The 8,263-nt window shown below is 44.4% G+C and overlaps 1 long non-coding RNA gene across 1 annotated transcript in view; it reads right to left on the bottom strand.

The window, feature by feature from the left end:
* LOC148006839 (uncharacterized) overlaps nt 1–7,935 on the bottom strand; it is a 15,223-nt gene extending 7,288 nt beyond the window's left edge. The window contains exons 1-2 of the long non-coding RNA XR_015644658.1: nt 6,878–7,935; nt 4,257–4,509 (exon numbers count right to left, since the gene is read on the bottom strand). This is a non-coding gene — a long non-coding RNA (uncharacterized LOC148006839). The remainder of the gene's footprint in view (nt 1–4,256; nt 4,510–6,877) is intronic.
* Between the last annotated feature and the right edge of the window lie 328 nt (nt 7,936–8,263).

The following is an 8,263-nucleotide window of genomic DNA, read 5'->3' as shown; positions in this document are numbered from 1 at the left end:
ACAAACGAAGATAAATCTAACTTTAAAATATGCACAATATGTGTTTTCAAGATGAAAGTGTTTGTACATTTGCTCTCAACACATGAGCAGATTTCTGGAAGAATACAGGAGCATCCATCCAACTGTCGGTGGGGCCTATCTCGGGGACAGTGGTAAAGATACTTCCAACTTTTAATTTTATACGTCTATGTTTGCCTTCTAAAATTACAACAGTGAAGGCAAATTATTTTTCTAATAATAGAAAATGCTTTACGACAAGAGATGAATGTACTCTTGACTGGAGGTATTTAAGTAACTCTCAGGGATGCCGAAGAGGAGGTTATGGAAAGGCAAGTACTATAACTATCCTGTAGGTACTGATTCCCACGACTGATACTTCTGATAGTCGAGACGATGATTTGCTAATTTCGATAACTATAGCTTATTTGTTAGCAGACTCAGAAGTCTTCTGCTCCACCTACGAGGGCCAATATTGAAAATGCTACAAGTAGTAAATGCACAGCGATTTTTGCCTCTGACCATGCACATCTGTGGGCACTGTCCACTTCAGCGTTTTCTACACAGACAAACAAGAGACGCAAGTTTGAAACAGTCAGTTGTTGTGGTTTGCCCTGGAGTTTTCTGTATTTTGATGCTAATTCCACTGCCCCAAGGACAGCTGCCTAGTCAAGGACTCAGAACTCAGGTGACTTCACCAGAACCTTCTCCCCATTGAATTTGTAAAGTACAGGTGAGGGGCAGGTACAGGATAGAAGGAGGCCTATCATTGAAGGAGAAGGAAGGATGGGTGGGAGAGAAGTTTGAAGGAAGAGGAGGAGACTAGGAAAGAGAAAGGAGGAGACAGGAGAGAGAGAGGGTGAGAAGCCATGGCAGGTGATGTTAATATTCTGCTCTATGTATTTACAGGTTGTTATTAATGTTCCTAGGGATGGATGGTACCGGGTTTTGTATGTTTAAGTGGGCAATTGTATCTTACCAATTGGATCAAAGATTATTGTGTTGTGTGTTCTTTTATGTGAGGTTTGAGTGTAAGAAAGTGTGCAGCTGAGATGTGTATCTGCCAAGATATCTAGCAGATATCCTGGGACACCGCGGTGCAGGACCTAGCGGGGAAAAAGACCAACATTACCGTTTTATTTTTATATTATTACAACAACAGTCAGTTCTCTCAGTGCTACAGGAAACACCCTGCATCAGCATCTTTCTCAGTCAGGCTACACACTCGTGCACTGGGCCTCTGGCCTGGGATACACACTCATCCACCAAATGTCCAGCCTGTCATCCCCACTCACCTCGTGGATGTCCGGCTTGTGACACACATTCGATGAATATTTGTCCTGTGACATATCCTCATCCACTGGGTGTCTGACCTATCCCTTAGCACCACAGCATAGCAGAGATCACAGTCAGCACCTTTCTTAAGGAAATGATCCATCTCAATGAAGAATTTTTCGAATCTCTCTTGACCTAATTTTATCTTGACTTGAAATTTTCACCTTTATTTTTCAGAAGCGTGTTATACTTTTTCTTTAACGGCATGTGCTGTTTTCATTACCTATTTGGTCTGTTCCTCCCCTGCTCTGGAGGTCCAGATGTTCTCACACAGAGCATTTATGTGAACTTCGATAGAAGTCAAAAGAAGAAGAATCCTTAGCTTTAAGGAGAGTCTTGGGTAAAAGTTCCAAGGCCAAAGAATATTTATCATGAATGTTACAAGATGTCCAAATTCTCCCTAGATATGCTAGGGAGATTCCCTTTATGACACCCAAGGCTGCCCCAACCCTTTGTCCTCTCCGCCTTCGGAACCAAAGTTCATTCTTTGCAAGGAGAGCATACATACTTCTGAGGCAACGCCTGTGGCAGAAAGCTGCACGCTCAGTTTACAGTGGTCTCCCATGCAGCCTGCACTGTGAGGGACTCAGAGAAGAAACAAAAGGCTACTAAAGCCCATTTGCCTGCAAATATTAGACGGAAAAAGTAACGACTGAATCACAAGGTCACAGGTGGCGATGAACCATCCACTGGTACAAGCAGTAAATTCTGTTGGGAAATCCTTCTTGGGTTCTCAAAACCTAGCTGGCAAGCTGAAATTGCTTAAAATGTGTGAATGTGGGGACTCCTGGAAGGGTTAATGGAGCCTCAGAGGCCCTGTATAAAGGGATCCATCGCTCTGCACGCTAGAGGAAAAAGTCAGGTTTGGGCCAGCGTCCTTTACACCCCCAACCCTCTGAGAGCATGGTAAAAGCACAGAGCGGAGGACCCACACAGAAACAATCAAAATTCTATATGTCCACCAGGTCCCCTGTTGGTGGCAGGCGTGCCTTTTAAGTCTGAGATGCTCTGGTTTACCCAGTGACAGCTCTGTCTAGTTTCTCTACAGCTTGGCCCCGAGCAGACTCAAGGCAACTGCTTTCTGAAACAAGTGTAGCCTGGGACTTCTCACGGTTGCTAATTTAATCCATTACTCAGCTTTAATCTATTTCGAATCCATCTCTCCTCCAAGTCTCTCTTTCCTCCAAGAGGGTAGTTAAGAATGGGCAGACTTTCAGTATTAACCCTGTGACCCAGGAACTACTAAGCGTCCTACACTAGGGGGCGCAGGAGGACAAAAATTTGGGATCATCTAGGCTAGGTCATCTCCAGAAGAGATTTCCCAATGGCATGGCTTGGAAGAATTGAGTTATCAGACATTACCTTTATCCTCACGAACCAGATGGCTTCCAGAATTTGCTTCTTTCACCCTTCTCCCCAAAGCCATTGCCTACGACAGGCATTGAGGTGACCCATAGGTGTCGGGGAAGAAAGAATCAAGGCTTTTGTCCAAAGTCCTACTCTGTGTTTCATACTGAGTTAGGTCGTACAGCTTAGAATCTTTGACGCACAACGTTCTTTCTTTAGATTTCCAAATTTCTAACATTTCAGATGGCCTATTTCTATACAAAAAAAAAACTATTTAAAACCAAAACAAACAAACAAAAACAAAAAACACACGTTCCATTCTCTTCTCGATGTGTGGTATTAGGGTGAAGAATCCAGAGACGACACGGCCAGTTGTGGTGAAGTTAACTAGACAGATTCATGTTTCCTTCCTGTAAGAATCCTCTCACTCTCTTGTCAAACCCAATCCTCCTGTGTGCTTGTGCTTTACTAGATGGCTGGTGTAGCTAATTTACCAAATCCCCAAGGTTTATCACATGCAAAGTACTGCCCCCCATACACACACACACACACACACACACACACACACACACACACACACACTACTGCCACATCTGGATGAGGACTTAAAATTTAGTTTTTGAAGCTGCTGTGAGATCTTCAGCATTGCAACGGGCTTCTGGCGCCTAGAAGTTTTAACCTTAAAGACGGCCTTTAAACAAATTGTTGTAAGTGAGTGTGTCTCTCTTCAGGTCCTACTCCCAATTCTTAAAGTTTCGATTCCTGCAGCAGCGTGAAACCCCTCACTTTAAACAAATTGGAGCCCACTCCAAAACAGAATTAAAATGATTTCAAAGAATGACAGAAAAACATTTCTTTTGGCAAGGGATGACAGGAAGCCAGAAGGAATAGAGGAGAGATCCAGTGGGGAGTGTAAGCAGCGAGAGACCTGCTCCATATGCCTGGCCATCAAATAAGTCTTACAATCCCGTATGTCGTGTTTGCAGGACACAACTCTGTCTCTGCTTTGCTTTTGCTGTTTTTTTTTTTTTCTAACTCAGCTCCCTCCCTCCTGTCCTCCCTGCAGCCCTCTCCATCTCTGCCATATTGCAAACTGCTTCTTATAAGGGAAAAAGAATGCAAGGAAGCCGATGTGCAAGACGAAAAGTGAGAAGACCCAGGGGTAGGTAGCAAGGGCCTCCAGTCTCAAAGGAAGATTGGTCACCGTGACAGTGATTGGCACAAAGTACAGATTAGATTTCTTTTTTGCCTGAAATTTGAAAGAAATAACTTTGGGCTTCTTTTTGTAACAAATGTTGTGTGAACTATTTTATGGCGTGGTTCCATGGACCTAAAATGAGGGTGCCTGTCACGCTTACCAACAGTGTTTCCCATTTCCACTGGCCTCCCACCAGTAATATATTCAACAGCTATGGCAGCATTATAGCATTATTATTATTATTATTATTATTATTATTATTATTATTATTATTATTATTGTTGTTATTGTTGTTGTTGTTGTTGTTATCATTACTAGTAGTAGTAATTGTGGGGGGCGTGTTCTTCCTGCATATATGTCTGGGTAACTATATATTTACCTGGTACACACAGAGGTCGGAAGAGGCCTTTAGATTCCCTGGAACTGGAGTTACAGATGGTTGTGACCCACCAAGTAGATGCTGGGAATTGAACCCGGGTCCTGTGGGAACGCAGTGAATACTCTTGACAGTTATTGATCCATCTCTCCAGCCCGGCGTCTCTGGCTTTATTCCCATTAGACAGTAGCAAAACCACTCATGCGGTGGACTTCTCTGCCAGTCCTGCGTCAGTTCCCAGTGTATTCCGTTGACACTGAACGCACAGAGAAGGATCTGGAAAGTTAGTGTGTGATTTCTTTGCATACAGACCCTACCATGCCCCTTACATCTGGGAGAACACTGATGCTGTTTGGCTCCTTCCCAGAGGCTGGGAAATGTTCAGACTTTCATGAAGGGAAGATGCTTCCTCCCAATGAGCCAAGAACACAGTTTAGCTTGTTCCCTTCTTCAGAGTTTAAGCCCATTTCTTCATTGGGTAAAATTTTCATGGCTGTAAATAAGCGCTGTGCCCACCAGGAGTTCACTTTCTCCAATGTGGTCATTTCTATTGCTTCATGGGAAAAGGCGAAGCTTTCAGTGTCTAATCTAGGTCTCATGTATGGCCAAGAAGAAAGGAAAGACCATTCCAACCCAGGCATCAAAGAAGGTTTAGAGAGGTATAAGAAAGAGGGCCTGAGCAGAGCTCAGTAAAGAAAGCGTTTGCCTCACAAACGTGAAGACATGACTTCTGTCCCCTGATCGACCGGCGTGAAAAGTACAGCACCATGTATACTTGTAGTCACAGCGCTGGGGACAAGGCGACAGAAACTGTCTGAGGCTCGATAGCCAGCCAGCCTCAACTGTTCTGTGAGTTCCAGACCAGCGTTGGCCCATCACAAAAACAAGTGGAGCTGCCCAGAAATGACACTAGAGGATGACCTCTGGACACCACACACACACACACACACACACAAGCATGAGTTGTGATGGTGGTGTCATAGACCACCGGAAGCTGGGCAGTCAACCCTGTAGTGGGAGACAATACAGTGAGAGATACAGTCTTGATTACAGCAACAGAACTCTGTGGTAAAACATAATGTCTTTTGAAAGTCCTTTTGCAAGTATCAGAAATCTAGCCAAATAAACCCAATCAATGAATAGGAAATTATTGGAAAGACTACTGAGTCACCCTCAGAACCCCAGCAGCATGAAGGACACCCAAATCTATGCAGATCGTATTTTATTTTATTTTTTCCTTTTTGACCGCATATCCTGGCTTGTCTTGATTCTCTTAGCAGATAGCCTCCTTACCTCCAAACTCCATGCCCGATACAGATACTCACCTCAACTCAACTCTCTTAAGTCCGGTTATAATTCCTAAGAGGAAAATAGTGCTCACCCTATGCTGCCCAAGGGGGTCCCTGATGCAACCCATGACCACGGTGGTTGGATTTTGGCATGCCTGGTTACTTGGGATTTCCTTTGTGGAGAAAGGAATGGTTCTTGGAGGAAAGTGGTATCAAAGGTTTGGCAGGAGCTCCAAAAGTTGGTTACATAAATCTACCGGAAGTTCTGCTGGTGTATTTTAATCCCAGTGTCGGTATGAATGAAGAGATGTAAATAAACAGCACAGTTCTGAATAATAGGACCAGTTTAAGAGACACTACAGCAGTGGTTCTCAACCTGTGGGCTGTGACTCCTTTGGGGATCAAATGGCTGTTTCATAGGACTATCAGAAAATGTACATGTTGACCTTATCATTAATAACAGTAGCAAAATTATGGTTATAACATATCGATGAAAATAATTTTATGGTTGTGGGTCACCACAACATGAGGAGCTGTATTAAACGAGCACAGCATTGGGAAGGTTGAGAACCCCTGCTCTAGAATCTCAGCCGTGAGGATGGCATCAGAAGAGGAGGCACTGACCACAACAGATGCGAAACATCTCCCAGGACAATGTGCCCTGGGTAAAGTCTGAAGAATCCAGAGCTCCTTTGCGGGAGTGGCCATTTAGAGTTTCCATAAATGCCACACGTGTGCAAGCGTGGGCTGCTGCCTTTAAAGAGAAGCTGGGCGTGGAGCTTCAGAGCAGCTAAGCAAGACCTGACAGTTCCAGAGCCATGGAAGGAAATGTCTGTGCTCAAGACATTCCCAGTATTATGAATCAATTCACCAAGTATTTACCAACCGGCCTCCTTTATGCTTAGTGCTATTCGATATTGTGTTTAGTCAGGGATCTGAGACAAAAGGGCCACCCTGGACTATTATAGAAAGTCCCTTCAGGGCTGTAAATGGAGGCGAATGCCAGGACATTTTCCCAACCTCCTTGCAGCCACCCTGCTAAAACCCTGAGAAGCATGCGTTCCCTCCCGCACCCTCCTGCCTGCCTGCCAGGGTTTCCAGATTTCTTCTGCTTTGCAGTTGCGTCAAAGCCGTGCTCGACTCCAATCCTCACAGAAGGCATAAATTAACATTTTATTATGTGTACTTGTTAGGGTCTCTTAAAGTAGACATGCAAATTTGAGGCTCCCGTAATAAATTAGGGCATACCCAAATTAACTGAAAATAAACCGGGTTGCCCTGGCCAAGGCCTGGGAAGACTGGTCCCTGCCAAGCAACCCAAGGGTGGATACTTACCTCAACTCCTGTTCCCCAGTTGTTGACCCTGGCCTCTGGCCATTTCCTTCTCTGTGTGGTACCCTGGTCTTCTCTGCGCAGATGCTATCAGCTTACATGACTCCTGATGGGCTTTTTTAACAAGGGTTGGTTTCTGGTAAGCCTATTACAGGTCTCTGAGGTCTCAAGCAAGCAATAGAGAGAAAGAGAGAAATAAAGGTTTTGAGTTTCCATCACACATTTGGACAGTTTTGTCTGCCACGACCTTCCACATGGACCCACTATGCTGAGGCTACACTTTGATTGGTTATTGCTACAATGGGGCTTTAATGTTGCAGCTGACAGCCTGGAAAACCTTCAGGTCAAGAGCCTGGGGCCACAGAGTGCTTGGTGTGTTTTGATGTATCGATGGTGGGGAAGTGAGCAGAAAAATTAAGGGGCACCTGATGCGCCCCCCACAGCTCCACCAGCACCCCTGTTTTGTCGTTGTTATTGCTGTTCTTTGCTTGCTTGCTTGTCTGTTTGTTTTTGCATACTTTTAGAGAATAGAACAAAAGGTGTTGTGTGTGTAACTCTCTAGGGATCATGGGTGGACAAGGCCACACAAATAAAGAAGACACAGCAGTTTGGAACTGGAAAACTTCAAGGTTCATGGTGTTAGAGCCTTGGGACTAGTGGGATGCAGAGCGGTTAGGAGGAAAGGCCTGGCAGGAAAATTTACATCTTATGTTATGTTGGGGTGCTCTTAAAGGAGACTGTGAAGCCCAGTCCCTTCCTCTTTCTCTCTTTTATGCCCTAGTCATAAAATGAGCAGCTTGTACTTTAAGCAAGGCACCCATTTGCTTCCTTGACACATGTCCAAAAGAAATGGAGCTAAATGACCATGGGCTGAAACCTCCAACATCATGGCCCCAAATAAACCTTTTCTCTTCATAAGTTAATTACCTTAAGTATTTGCTACAGCAGTGGAAACCTGAATAACACAAGGGGGTTGAGGAATTAATATCATGTGGCTATTTCCCCCTAATTAAAACATTTTCTCCTAGAAGGAGGCTTCTTAAGACTTAGGGTAAGCAAACTCTATGTCTCAGAAAGTTCCTGAAACTTACAGGATTCCTAAAGCCTCTCTCCAGTCTTATAAAAGTAGTAAGAATTCAGGAAAGAAGAGATGCACTGACTAGTCACGCCACCCACGTGTCTTGCAGGGAGCTCTGGAGGTTTGTCTGCCACTTGTCATTGTCCACACTCGGGTAAAGCTTTTGATAATGTAGCTAGCTGCCTTTCAGTCATCAATGCCCCTGTCCAGAGCTCCTTCTCCATCTACCTCTATGTAACTTCAATAAATCATTGGTTTCCTAAGCCATGCTTGAGTGGAGTCATTCCTTCTGCCTATCATCTCCGTGTGGC

Source organism: Rattus norvegicus, chromosome 1 (genome assembly GCF_021556685.1).
Source record: "Rattus norvegicus strain SHRSP/BbbUtx chromosome 1, alternate assembly SHRSP_T2T, whole genome shotgun sequence".
In the NCBI taxonomy this organism is placed as follows: Eukaryota; Metazoa; Chordata; class Mammalia; order Rodentia; family Muridae; genus Rattus; species Rattus norvegicus.
This window is presented reverse-complemented; position numbering and strand designations above follow the sequence as displayed.